The 13,901-nt window shown below is 33.1% G+C and overlaps 1 pseudogene; it reads left to right on the forward strand.

Annotated features, from left to right (window-relative positions):
- The first annotated feature begins 2,605 nt into the window (after positions 1 to 2,605).
- On the forward strand, positions 2,606 to 6,608 carry LOC107021606 (annotated as a pseudogene).
- Positions 6,609 to 13,901: the final 7,293 nt, after the last annotated feature.

A 13,901-nucleotide genomic window follows, 5' to 3' on the forward strand; every position in this document is an offset into this window, starting at 1 on the left:
AACCTATGAGAATGACTCTACACTAGGAAAGTTGGGAACCCTCATCCTATAAGGGTAGTATCGGGATTTCATGTCTAACTCTCATGGTCTATGTTAGTTAAAGCTATTCCCCCACAAAAGAACGAAAGCACTTAGTCTCCTAAAAGAATGTATTACTTAGGGTAGGTGGTGGTATGGGACGCTATCTATCCATTGCACTAACTAGACCTTTCGAAAGGGGAGTCTTGGTATGTTCTATGTGAAGTGTATGAACTAAGTCTCCTAAAAGAATGTACTACTAAGGGTAGGTGCTGGTATGGGACGTCATCTATCCATTGCACTAAGTATACCTTCAGAAAGGGCAGTCTTGGTGTGTTTTATATGAAGTGTATGAATGAGTTTATCATGTGTTGAAAATGAAGTTAGATGACTTAAGGTCTAATGTTAAGAAATCATGTTAAAACTAAGTTTTACATAATGAAGTTAAAAAAGATGCATGTAGTGAACTTGGTCTAAGATAATCCTCAAGGGTCACTAAGTGGGAGTGGTGATATAGGATGCTACTCTCACTTTGCACTTTGTGTAACTTACAAAGTCTATTTGGAGTAGGCCACTATGTGAAGTCCGTAAGATAAAGATGTTCACCTAATGTCTAGTTTATAGTATTGAGTTGTTTCCCGTGCGAGGTAAGCCTATGGTTGTAGTCTTAAGGACCACTTAGGTGTGCATTGAAGGTAGTGTATGGTCGTTCACTTCATTTCTTACCTTAGTGGGTCTTAGGATAACTTGGTTAGGGAAACCTTGTATTGGTATGAATTCACTATAATTATTCACTGTAAGATGCTTGGTTTACTGTAAAGTTGCATTTTGGTTTCAAAATTATGAAAGTTCTATTTTATATGATAAATGATGATTTTTATACTATTTTAACTCTATATTCATGAAGGTATTACTTAATTGACATGAATGCTTATTTTACTAAAATGTCCCTTTATGCATGTTTTTGCATATCTCATACTTAGTACATTGTTTTATACTAACCCCATACTTTTCAATACATGATAAGTATAGGTTGGAGGAAAGTTTGAAGACTAGAAGTCAAAGCTTGGGAAAGACTCTCTCAATACTAAGTATGTCCTCATCTATTCGAGGGCATAACTCTATTTCTTAGTTTCTATCAATAAGACTTAGTGTGTATTTTTATTCAATGTAAAGGTCCATGTCCCTAAGATAATTATGTCGTGTCTTTAATTGACATGAAATCTTATTTTACTAAAATATCCCTTTACGCATGTTTTTTCATATGTCATACTTAGTACATTGTTTTATACTAACCTCATAATTTTCTATACTTTATAAGTATAGGTTGGAGGAAAGTTTGAAGACTAGAACTCAAAGCTTGGGAAAGACTCTCTCAAGACTAAGTATGTCCTCATCTATTCGAGGGCATAGTTCTATTTCTTAGTTTCTATCATTAAGACTTACTGTGTATTTTTATTCAATGTAAAGGGCCATGTCCCTAAGATAAATATGTCGTGTCTTTAAGATGGCTTGTGACGATAAGACTTCTCCTTAGCTATTATGAAAGATGTTTCTTTTATTATTTAATTAGTGAAAAGTTTTAAAGTCCGCCTACTTTTCATATATTATGTAATGAATGATAGCTAAGGCTTGTACAAGACCTCTGAAAGGTCAAGTACGCAATTATTCTGACCTAAGGGTGCTCCCTTCTCCTAGGGGTTACTTTCGGGTCGTTACATAATCGATATATGTATCGGTTCTTTAAGCAAAACAAACAAAAATCAACATTAGCGTATAGATTAAGCCAATTTTTAATGAATCAAAGGAGATGTCAAAGTTTTTTACATCATATAACGGTCAACACCAAGTCATTATTATACAAAGATAAATAAGAGGCAAAGTAAATGAAAAATCGCAATTTCAAAACCCTAACTAATGAAACTCACTGGAAGTCATGTAAATAAAAAAATTATTTTATCAAGGCCTATCTTTAATACATTGTAGGATTTAATTTTTTTCGCCTCATACCTGAACCAAAACCCGATATGCATAAATCATAACCATTAAATAATATATAATTATATTGTCTTCAATAGTACATAAATGTTGATGTTATAGCTTAGATTAAATTCGCAACTGTAAACACAAACAACTAAAGAGTAGAAGAACATGAGAGAAAGAGTATGTAGAATAGACTAGTAAAGAAGAAAAGAAAACAATAGGTCATGGATGAAATGCAATGTTAAGTTGTAAGATTTTCTTTAGAGGGACACGGTGGTTGGAGGAATGAAGAACATGAGTAATTGAGTATTGTACATAATAATTTGCCAAAACCATTATGAAAGTACCTTTTAACTACAGTACATTTCATTCCATAAGTATGAGAATGTTTTAGAATGATCTTGAAGGAATAAAAATTTGTAATGAGCGTGAAGGTAAAATTTAAATTATTATGCTCGTCGGAAAATATATTTTAAGTGGTAAAAGGCAAATAAGATTGATTATTCAAAAAGAATATGCCTTGTCATTTTACTAGGGATGGTTTTTTTTTTACACAATCTTGTTCTTATTATTAATTAAGGTTGGTGAAAAGGCCAATCCAACAATGAGAGCATTCCGGTAAATTTTGCCAAATGAAACTAATACAAAAAAAATTGAATGTATTTAATCGATTTATATATCTGTTGTTTTCTCAACCTAAGCAGTATCATAATTTAGAATTAAGTAAATAAAAGTGTGTCTTGTCTAAAAGTAATTTTTTTAGATGAGATACACAATCACATGAGATATACAATCGCATGAGAAATAAAGTCACATATTTCAACGTCCGAACTGAAAAAATACACTATTCTTGAGTACTCTCGCCTTATAGAAAAACTATAGTGTAGATAGAAAGTATATATGTATTACATGTTGAATTTTTTTTCTTCATATGCTTACTTCTTTATATTTAAATTTGAAATTACATTAACATGTTTTTTATTATGTTTTTAAAACAAAAATTTACATTCGGATATGTATATATGTCATGCCTTCGGGTCTTTAATTTGTTAGCACACGACATATTCTGATAATAAAACATATTACTTGCTACTATTATGTTTTTTGTTTGTTATTATAAAGTACTATATGCCCATGCATTTCTAGCGTCAATTTTTACGGAATGATGAAAATTATTACTAAAAATTCTAGTTGCTATCATAATTGTTTTTTTCGTTTTATTGAATAAATTACTAATGCATTTCTTATATTTTTTACTGAATAATAATGATGATTCTCGAAACAACAAACATGTCATGTTTTTGTATCTCGATTTGTTAGCACACATTATGTTTAATAATAGCATACTACTTGCTATCATTATGTTTTTTTCTTAGACTAAAGTAATCATTCATTTCGTGCATTTTTTTATTGAATAATAACGATGATTCATGGAAATTTAAAATATCTTTTTATTTGTATCTCTAAATTGTCAGCACACGTTATATATGCTAATAGAACATACTACTTGCTAGAATTATACTTGTTTTGATACTTTCTATAAAGTATTCATCCATTTCTTGTTTTTATTTTGTTGTTGAATAATAAAGTTTATTTTTGAAATAACAATAAATTCATATACTTCTTGAAGCTTCTAAAAAGTTTGAGTAAGATATATTTTGATATTTTTTTATTTAATAAATATTTATATATATCTTAAAACTTAATAGTTAAGGTATATATTTAATGAAATATGACAAATTTTCTAAATTTTTTTATAACTAGAGCCATATATTAACTAGTATAAATATGTGTGACCTTAATCAATTGTAACCAAGCCAATTCAAAAACACCTTATTCATTAATAAATTTCTTCTGCCCACCTTCATGGACACTTCTTTTTTCACCACCAAAAACATGAAAATTTCGAAGAGTGAAATGTCTCATGTTCTCATAGCACTATTCCCAGGCCAAGGCCAGATAAATTCATGTCTTCAATTTTCCAAACAATTAATAAATTTAGGCATTGGATTTGTTTAAGTGTGTGATCATATCATCTACAAGCTTAAGATGTTAAACAGATCACACTTTTATTATTTAATTATCTTCTCAACACACCTCTCACATGCAGGCCTGATTTATTTTCCATGGTCAGGCACGTGGAAATTCTTTTTATTTGGGTGGCGGTGAGATTCGATCTCAGGACCTCTGCCTGCTCTGGTACCATGTTAAATCTTGCGACCATATCATCCAAAAGTTTAAACTATTAAAGAGTGCGAACATTTTTATTATTTAGTTATATTTTTTACATGCCCCCTCACCTACTGGTCTGATTTTTTCATTGGCCAAACACGTGGAAATTCTTCTATAATTTGGGTGGTGGTGAGATTCGATCGCATGACCTCTGTGTGCTCTGATACCATGTTAAAGTGTGAGATCATCTCATGTAAAAGTTTAAATTATTAGACAGATCACACTTTTATTATTTGATTGTATTCTCAACACGCTCCTCACGTGCAGTGCTGATTCTTATTTCATGGTCAAGCACGTTGAAATTCTTTGTTAATATGGTTGGCGGTGGATCGATCTTAGTACATCTATGTGATACAATGTTGAAGTGTGTGACCATGAAAAAGATAGAGATAACAATAAAAGCAAATTGATTCAAAGAGGCTTTGAAGATTACCAAGCACGCCTTAAAAGCCCTTCATCCTTACCATTGGTACCGCCATAGTCATCGGCGGAGCCTCCATTGGCTGCACCGCTGGTCGAATCATGATCTCTCTCTATATGTATGGTCTTCAGCCTTTAAACTTCGAATTACAATTCAAGACATATGTGAGGAATCAATGAAGAGAGGGATAAGATTCCCAAATGAGATTTCAAATTGTGTGACTATCTCATCTAAAAGCTTAAGCTGTTAGAGAGAGCAGACTTTTATTATATAATTATATTCTCAACACGCCCCCCTCACGTGTAGGACTGATTCTTTTTCCATGGTCAAGAAAGTGGAAATTCTTTTTTGATTTAGGTGGCGGTGAGATTCGATCTCAGGACCTTTGCCTTCTCTGATACCATGTTAAAGTGTGTAACTATCTCATTTAAAAATTTAAGCTTCTAGAGAGAACATACTTTTACTATTTAATGATAATCTCAACGGGAGTCACTTTAACAACGAGCCTATCAACTTTTAGTAAAATAAAAAAAACTCTCAGATGTTGAAGGGTTAAGCTTTTCTCCTTTCTCTAATGGCTATGATGGAAAATTCAGTTAAGTTCAATTGATCAGTTTCATATGATCTATTCTTCTGGAAAGTCTCGTGGATGAAAATTCATTTTAAATTTGATCCAATCAAATGCAATAATCATACCCCCTTTTTCACATGTCATCTACACGATTATCATGGAATAGGTTGGTTTAGTGGCGAAAAAAATTAATATCCCATCTTCATTATTTTGGATACAACCTGCCATAGTTTCTGATGTTTACTATTATAGATGCACAGACTATCCTGATGATAAAAAAATTGTTGTGCTAAGGGTAAAATAATAGAGTTACTGGAATTGTCACCACTTAGTCCAATTGATTTTCCTTCTTTTGTATATGATGAAGTGGAGAGTTCCCACTGGAGAGTTAAGTCTATTAAAAGGAAAATTGAAATGTATAGTAGTGAAGAAACCCAAGAGTTCCTGTAAGCACTTATGATGCTTAGGAATTTGAAGCTTTCAGAATTCTAAAGAATGTAACTATGGTGGGAATTGGGCCTTCAATTTCTTCAATATTTCTTTATGATAATACTTTTTGAGCTGATATGATTGAGATTAGTTCGAATAATTCTATACATTAGTTGAACTCAAAGGACAAGGGATTAGTTATTTACATAGCATTTTGTAGTTATCCGAAATATCAAGTCCATTGATGGAGGAGATTGGTCATGGATTGTTGAAATATGGGAGGCCATTGTTGTGGGTTATTAGGGAAGGACATGATGAGGATAATATGAAGGAAGAGTTGAGTTGCAAAGACAAACTTGAAAAGCACGGTAAGATAGTGAGTTGGTGCTCGCAAGTAGAAGTTCTTAAACACCCTTTTGTTGGTTGTTTTTTAACTCATTGTGGATGAAATCCAACTTAGAGAGCATATCATCTAAGGTATCTATCGTTGCATTTCTACTCTGTAATGATCAAGTTTGTAATGCAAAACTCATTCAAGATATTTGGAAGAATGATGTTAGGGTTAATGTTAGTGAAGGTGGTGTCATGGAAAGAGATGAGTTCAATAGATGTATCACGATCGTGATGGGGGCCGGTGAACAATGGGAATAATTGAGAAGAAATGTCAAGAAATGGAGTGATTTGGCTAAGGAATCTATGAAGAAAAATGGTACATAGAGTGTGAATCTCAAGGCAATTGCTAATGAGATTTTACTTGGTCATAATGATTACTAAATCACTCATGAATAGATGAATTCAATAAAATATCTGGCAAACCCATCGGTGATCCCCTAAAGATGGCACCAAATTCACTTAGACACCTTAACTAAGCATGTAAGGTTTTGTTCTGTCATTTTGACACTTTTTGCTAACATATCAAAGTGAGTGTGGTAATCAACAATAGCGCGTGAAAGACTTAATTTAGCCATTTTTTATTTTATTCTCTTCTTCTTCTTCGTTTTCAAGCCCCCCCCCCCAACCACCACCACCACTTTTTTCAAGCTTAAATTTCTTCAATGGAGGTCAAATTTTTTATTCAAATTCAATTTTAATTTTTTTTCTTCTTCTTCATTTTTAACTTAAAATAACACATGCAATCTTTTAAATGATTGTTTGTCACGTCATTAAGGAGTGTATTACACACTCCTTCAGTTTTTTGTTTATTGTCAAAAAAGTGTCAAAATGATAAAAGAGAATTCTACATGATGTGTCTAAAATGAATACTGCTTAGTTGAAGTGTCTAAGAAAAACTTGTTGCCAACTTGAGGGGGTCATCAATGAGTTTGACCTAAAATAGCTAAGCAATTAGTCTTTTAAAAAGTTTGTTCTTCGTTTCAGAAAAATAGTGAATCTCTTCGAAATTATTGATAATGAAATAATATACTTTGTTTCTGAAACAATTATATTAATTTCTTCCTCATTTTATTTTTTTAATTTTTTTCATTTATTGATTTCTTATCTTTTCACATTTAATTATTTTTAGAATATTATGAAATTTTTTTTAAAAAGTATATTTAATTTCTAAAAAAAATTACACACGTGACAGACACATGTGTATAAACAGAACAAATTTTTTCGGCAGAAGGTTTCACATCAGTAACAAAGGTGCACGAATGTAAGAAAAAATTAGTTCGAGGGATAATAGGACCCTAATTAATGTAATGTGTGTTAATGGGATTTCACCCATAGTTTAGGAGGGGTACTTAAGAATTATCGAATGTGTACTTATGTCATGCTTTTGTAACTCTAATTTGTTAGCATACATTATATCTGATAATAAAATATACTACTTGCTATCATTATGTTTTGTTCTTACATATTACTCTAAAGTACTCACACATTTCTTTTGTTATCTTTTGCTGAATAATAAAGTTGATTCCTGGTGTAACAAATAATTCATGATACTTCTTAGAACTTAAAAAAAGTTTGAGTAAAATATCTTTTGATATATTTTTATTTAATCATATTTATATTATCTCAAAACTTAAATTTTTAATGCAGATGTTTAAATAAATATGATAGTTTGTTTAGATTTTTATATCTCAAACTATTTGCATACTAGTGTAAGTATGTTTGACCTTTTATCAGTTGTAACCAAGTCAGTACAAAAACATTTTCTTCCTTTAGTAAGTTCTCCTTCCCAGAATCATCATTCTCCTTCATTGATATCTTTTTTTTCACCGCCCAAAACATAAAAATTTACAAAATAAAAAATCTCACTTTCTTATAGCACTGTTCCAGGCCAAGGAAAAATTAAACAATATCTTCAATTTTCCAAACTATTAATAAATTTAGGTATTGAATCACTTAAACCATAAGTCTCTTAGGTTTCATAAAAGGAACTCTCAAAACGTTGAAGGATTAAAAAATTTTCTTTCTCTGGTGGTTATGAGTGGCAACCCTAATTAAGTCCAATTGTTCATTTCCATTTGTTCTATCCTTCTATTAAGTCTCATGGGTCAAAATTTATTTTCAATTTAATTGAATCAAATGCAAATAAGTGTACCCCTCTTTCACATGTCCTCTTCACTATTATTATGGAACGAATTGATTTAGTGGAAAATAAAATTCCATCTACATTATTTTGGATCAAACCAATCACAATTTTAGATGTACTATATAGATTCACAGATTATTCTAAATATTTCAAAAATTATGAATAATAAAGTTACTATGATTGCCACTACTTAGTTCAATTGATTTTCATTGTTTTGTGTTTGATTTTGAGAGCACCAATTGGGCAATAAAGTTAATGAAAACAAAAATTGAAATGCTATATATTGAAGAAGATCCTAAAGTTCTTGTGAACAATTCGATGTTTCAAAATTATTGTCACGCCCCGAGCCTACACCCTGGATGTGAACGACAATCGACAACTATTGATGGCACCCAAGCGAACCCTTGGCCTGACTTAATTCTCAACGGAAGACTTACTCAATAATAAAAGAACTTTAAAATTAAGGTTTGAACTCAATGTCTAAGAATATATAATAACATTCAACTGGCCAAACGAAGGCAACTCAAGTCTCAAACAACAATAATGGAAATTAAAAATACTCCTAACTACTACTATCTATCTATGAAGCCTCTATACTGTGAGGGATATGGGGACAAGACCCCGATCATCCTAACAAAACTGAAATAATATAAATAAATAAGGGATTCTCCGAAATCAAGGAGGCTCACCAAAGCTAACTCGAACTACTATGGTATCAACGAAGCGCCTGTTGATGACTTTGATCTCTTGTATATGCATCATGATACGGTGCAGGTAAAAATGACATCAACAAATTGAATGTATGAGCATGTAAGGGGAATATTGAACATAACATAAAAGCTTGAACTTGGAAAGAAGGAAACAAACTCACCTCAACTCAACCTTAACTAATGGATACTCAACTAATACAGTATAAAAACAACAGTAAAGATGCAATTTATATAAACCTTTTAAAGTTGCGGATAAAACCTCAATGAATATAAGAATACAATACTAACTCTTATTTGTATGAAAAGATACCAAATAACTCAAATTGATAGATTTTCTAAACGACAACCATCAAATGAGCTATGTGATGATATTGTTTCTCGCCCACGCTGCCAGAATTGTCCTATACCATGTCGGATTATAAGATCTCCTCAACTAAGTTGATCCACTAAGATTAAAACATCTCCTAAACCGAAATAGCTTAGACTAAAAAAAGAATAGTTTTTGAAAGAATAGGAAAAATCTAGAAAATTTCGTAAGTGTAAAAGTGAGTTTTTTTCATTTTCAAACGGCAATAACTTCTAGCTCGGGATGTGTTTGAGTCAGTTATTTATATGGTTGGAAATCTCTTGAAGAGATATTTCCAAGGCGGCTGAGTTTGCACATTATAGATATTGTATGAGGGAGATATGCCTAATGAAAGTTAGGTTGTTGGATTGAGGAAAGTCCAATCTGGATTTTAGTAAGCGTAAAGTGGTCTTTTCACCATACTATTTCCTAATTTGTTTCAAGGGTTTATTAGGGGTAAAACAAAAGCTTAATTCAGTTTTAGAAAAGTTATTCACGCTTAGGGTTTGGGAGAAAAGAGAAGAGGAGAAGGAGAAGGGGAAAAGGACCAAGAATTCATCAAGAACGCCAGGATCGTTGAAGGGAATTCATCGAAGGTGATCTATTAATGTATGTGAGGTCTTTCATGTTGTGCTAATTCACTCACACTCCAATTTGTTTCAATTCAGCAATTTATGAGTTGATTTCATGTTAGAAGTTATGTTCTTAAAGGAAAGTTTGGATTTCTTGTTGATTGATTTTTTGGTTGCTTTTGTTGGTTGACTTCTTGTTTCTCTTGGTTATTTTTGAGTTGCATTCGATATTTATGAAGAGTACGAATAGTCCCAGGTATTTAATGAGAGAACAAGGGAGGTTTGGAGGGTTTGAAGATGACAAACGAGTTGAAAAATTTGTCAGACGCACCAGGGTAGGGGCAGGCGAGGCGCACCTGCAGTGAGCCAAAATTTGGCCGCAGTAAACTGGGCCATGGCGCGCGCGCCACTAGTGTGCAAGAACCAAGCTTCAGTCAACTGAAGTTGGTGCGGCACACCATTAGTACACTAAACCCGGCTTTTTTCATCCAGCTTTCATAAAGTAGCCCTTTTAAGTCCTTCCAAGATACTTTAACATCTTCCAATTATTCTAGTAACTTCAAATGATTTCTAAATACCTAGAAATGATAAAAAAATACTCAAATTGCAACCTTGAATCTATAATCCATTCAATGAAAATTAAGTTCAAAGTCAAAGGAGTTAAGAAGTCAAGTCTAAAGATATGAAGTAAGTTACAATAGAGTTTCTTAAAGTTTCCAAGAGTCTTATTTAAATGTTTTAACTTCGTCAAGGCTCAAACTTTGAGTCAAAGAAAGAGTAAGAGTTGAAGTATTTACTTCAAGGAAGTATAAGGGAACTAAGTATTCCCTAAAAAGTTGATTAACATCAAAAGTTTCAAGTCAAGTAAAGAGTAAAGAGTTGAGTTCATTTCTCAAAAGCTATAAGGGGACTAAGTAATCCCTAAGAGTTTATAAATGTTTTAAAATTTAAGTTAAAGAGGAAACTAAGATTTCCAAAAGAGTTTTGAACAACAAAAGGGAATATTGATTCCAAGAGAGCTTTCTAAATCTTAGTGTTGAGAAACTACCTCAACCCAAAGAAGGAGGTTGTTTTTAAAAACACATGAGCTAAAGTATAATTTGAGAGTAGTATTGAGCACCGATGTGGGGATGAGAGTTCATATTTACTCAAGTCTTCATGAAAACCATATAGCCATCATATGTTTTAACGGGTCATACTTATTAGATGACCACATAAGTTTAGCTAGTGGATCCACTAAGTTGAGGATGTTCTATGCGATGACAAAGTATAGAACAGTTCTAGCAAAGTGGGTGAGACGTTGTATCAACACTTAGGCTCATAGTGGTAGTTTTACGTTAGAGAACCTCCCACCAAACGATATTTCTTTCATATATAAGTAAAGTTGAGTTTGTCTATCACATTTTCTTTGAAGAGCTAAGCTTCTTTACTGTTTTACAAGCTTTATATATATCGCATGCATTATAAATTGTTTTATATACATACATTGAGTAGAGAATTTCTTAAGTTAAGCAGAGCCAAGGTAAGTTCATCTTATTCTCATCAAGCTTAAGTCGTTGTTTAACATTCCAACTCGCATACTCAAACATTCATTGTACTAAAATCAGTTGGCCTACATCGTCTTATGATATAGACGCAGGTAACCAGAATCAGCATCCAGCTCATCATTGATCTAGTTTTAGCACTCAGAGTCAGTGGTGAGCCTCCTCGCATTCCGAAAGATCTTTTTATATAATTTCTAGTCTTTTAATTTCAGAATGTTGTGGGGTCTGTCCCAACATTCATCATTGAACTTTTAGAGGCTTCATAGATGGATACTTAGTTAGTTCAGTTGAGTCTCTTTTATTTCTGATGTTATGTATGAGACTTAAGTGTCATTTTGGCCAAAGACGTTCATTAAATTATGAGAATGTTCTTGTTTTTCTATTGAGTTAAGTCTTCCGCTGAGTTATGTAATCCAGATCAAGGGTTCGATCAAGGCCAACAATCTTCATTAGGTTCCGGCCACGTTCATGGTTTAGGATCGGGGTGTGCGAAATTATGCTTATAAAATAATAACGAATCATGTAAAAGTTATAACCCTTTCTACTCACGTCGGCAACATGGTTTTTGAGGATTTTGAGTTGTATGAACCATTTCAATATCGGTGTTCAATACTACTCCTAATAATATACTCAACTCATATGTTTAGAAGCAGATCCTCATCCTTAAGCTTTGAGATTATTACTCAAAAGGTTCTATTAAAATATATTATACTCAAAACATCCTCCTAAACTCATTCAGAAACCGATGTTTCCTCTCATTTTGAATGTAAAACCATTAACTCTTGGGAATAATTATGTCACGCCCCAAAAAAAGGGGGATTAATTGGCACTCAATATCCTATAAGATCGAGTTACCACTTAAACATACTAGCTAAACGTAACAGTGAGACCAAAAAAATTGGGATACAAAACCTTTAAAAAGTGAAGCCTGGAGCCTGAAGGTCATGACCTGAAAGAGAACAAACCATGCAAACAATGGTAAACAATCCAAAAAAAACATAGCAATATACTATCTACCTGACGAGGCCATAACTGAAGACATGCTTACTCACACACACATATATACCTTCCAAGACTTTTGCCTGGAGGTTTAAACGTACAAAGAAAACCCAAAATACTGTTGTTGAGAAATTATCTCAACCCTAAGAAGGAAGTTGTTTTAAAAATACATGAGTCAAAGTATATTTTAGTTGTAGTATTGAGCACCGATGTGGGGATGAGAGTTCATTTCAACTCAAGTCTCCATGAAAAGTATGTATCCATCATGGGTAGTAACGGGTCATACTTTTGAGATGATCATATAAGTTAAGCTAGTGGATCCACTATGTTGAGGATGTTCTATCCGACGGTAAAGTATAGAACAGTTCTAATAGTGTGGGCGAGACGTTGTATAAACACTTAGGATCTATTTCATTTTCTTTGATGAACTAAGTTTCTTTACTGTTTTACAGGTTTTATATATATCGCATATGCTTAAATTGTTTTGTATACATACATTGAGTAGAGTATTTCTTGAGTTGAACAGAGCCAAGGTAGGTTCATCTTATTCTCATCAAGCTTAAGTCATTTTTTAGCATTCCAACTCACATAGTCTTACATTCAATGTACTGATGTTAGTTGGCCTACATTGTCTTACTAGGTTGACACATGTAACTAGGATCGGCATCGAGCACATGTTGATCCATTTTGAGCACTTTGACTTAGTGTTGAGACTCCTTGAATTCCGGACGATCCTTTTATATGCTTTCCAGTCTTCAATTTCAGAACGTTTTGGGGTCTATCCCAATATTCATCATTGTACTTTTAGAGGCTTCATAGACGGATGGTCAGTTAGTTCAGTTGAGTCTCTTTTATTTCAGATATTATTTTGGAGACTTAAGTGTCATTATGGACAAATACAGTCATTAAGTTAATTATGAGAATGTTCTTATTTTTCTATTGAGTTAAGTCTTCCACTAAGTTAAGTAAGCCAGGCCAAGGATTCACTCAAGTCTAGAAATGGTCATTGGGTGCTGGTCATGTCCTGGGTGTAGGCTCGGAGCGTGACAAACTTGGTATTAGATCCCAGAGTTCAAGAGTCCTAGGGATCCTATGAAGTCGTGTCTGAGGAGTATTAGTCATCGGTGTGAAGTGCGCTACATTTATGATTAGGAGACTGCGACATTTAGGAATTTCTTCACTTCTTTGATATTCATTTTCATGCGTTAGAGTCTATCGCTAAAATGCTTCCCCCTAATTCGTGCTTGCGCGTGTTTTTAAACATCATGCCCCCATGAAGAGCAAACAAAGGTCGACCAACCAAAAGAAATATTGAGGAACTAGAGGTACCTAATGCACAGAACGTGCAATCTCAAGGGGAAGTCACAAATGTTGAGTTCTTTGAGGCTATACTAATGCTAAGCCAAGCGGTGACTAACCAAGTCGGGCAACAAAGGGGTGCTTCACAAGAAGGGCTGACACTTCAAGGATTCAAGAGTTCTTGTGGATGAATCCCCAAAGTTTTTCTAGTTCAAGATTACAGAGGATCCAAAAAACTTTG

The sequence above is a fragment of the Solanum pennellii genome, chromosome 1 (assembly GCF_001406875.1).
Source record: "Solanum pennellii chromosome 1, SPENNV200".
In the NCBI taxonomy this organism is placed as follows: Eukaryota; Viridiplantae; Streptophyta; class Magnoliopsida; order Solanales; family Solanaceae; genus Solanum; species Solanum pennellii.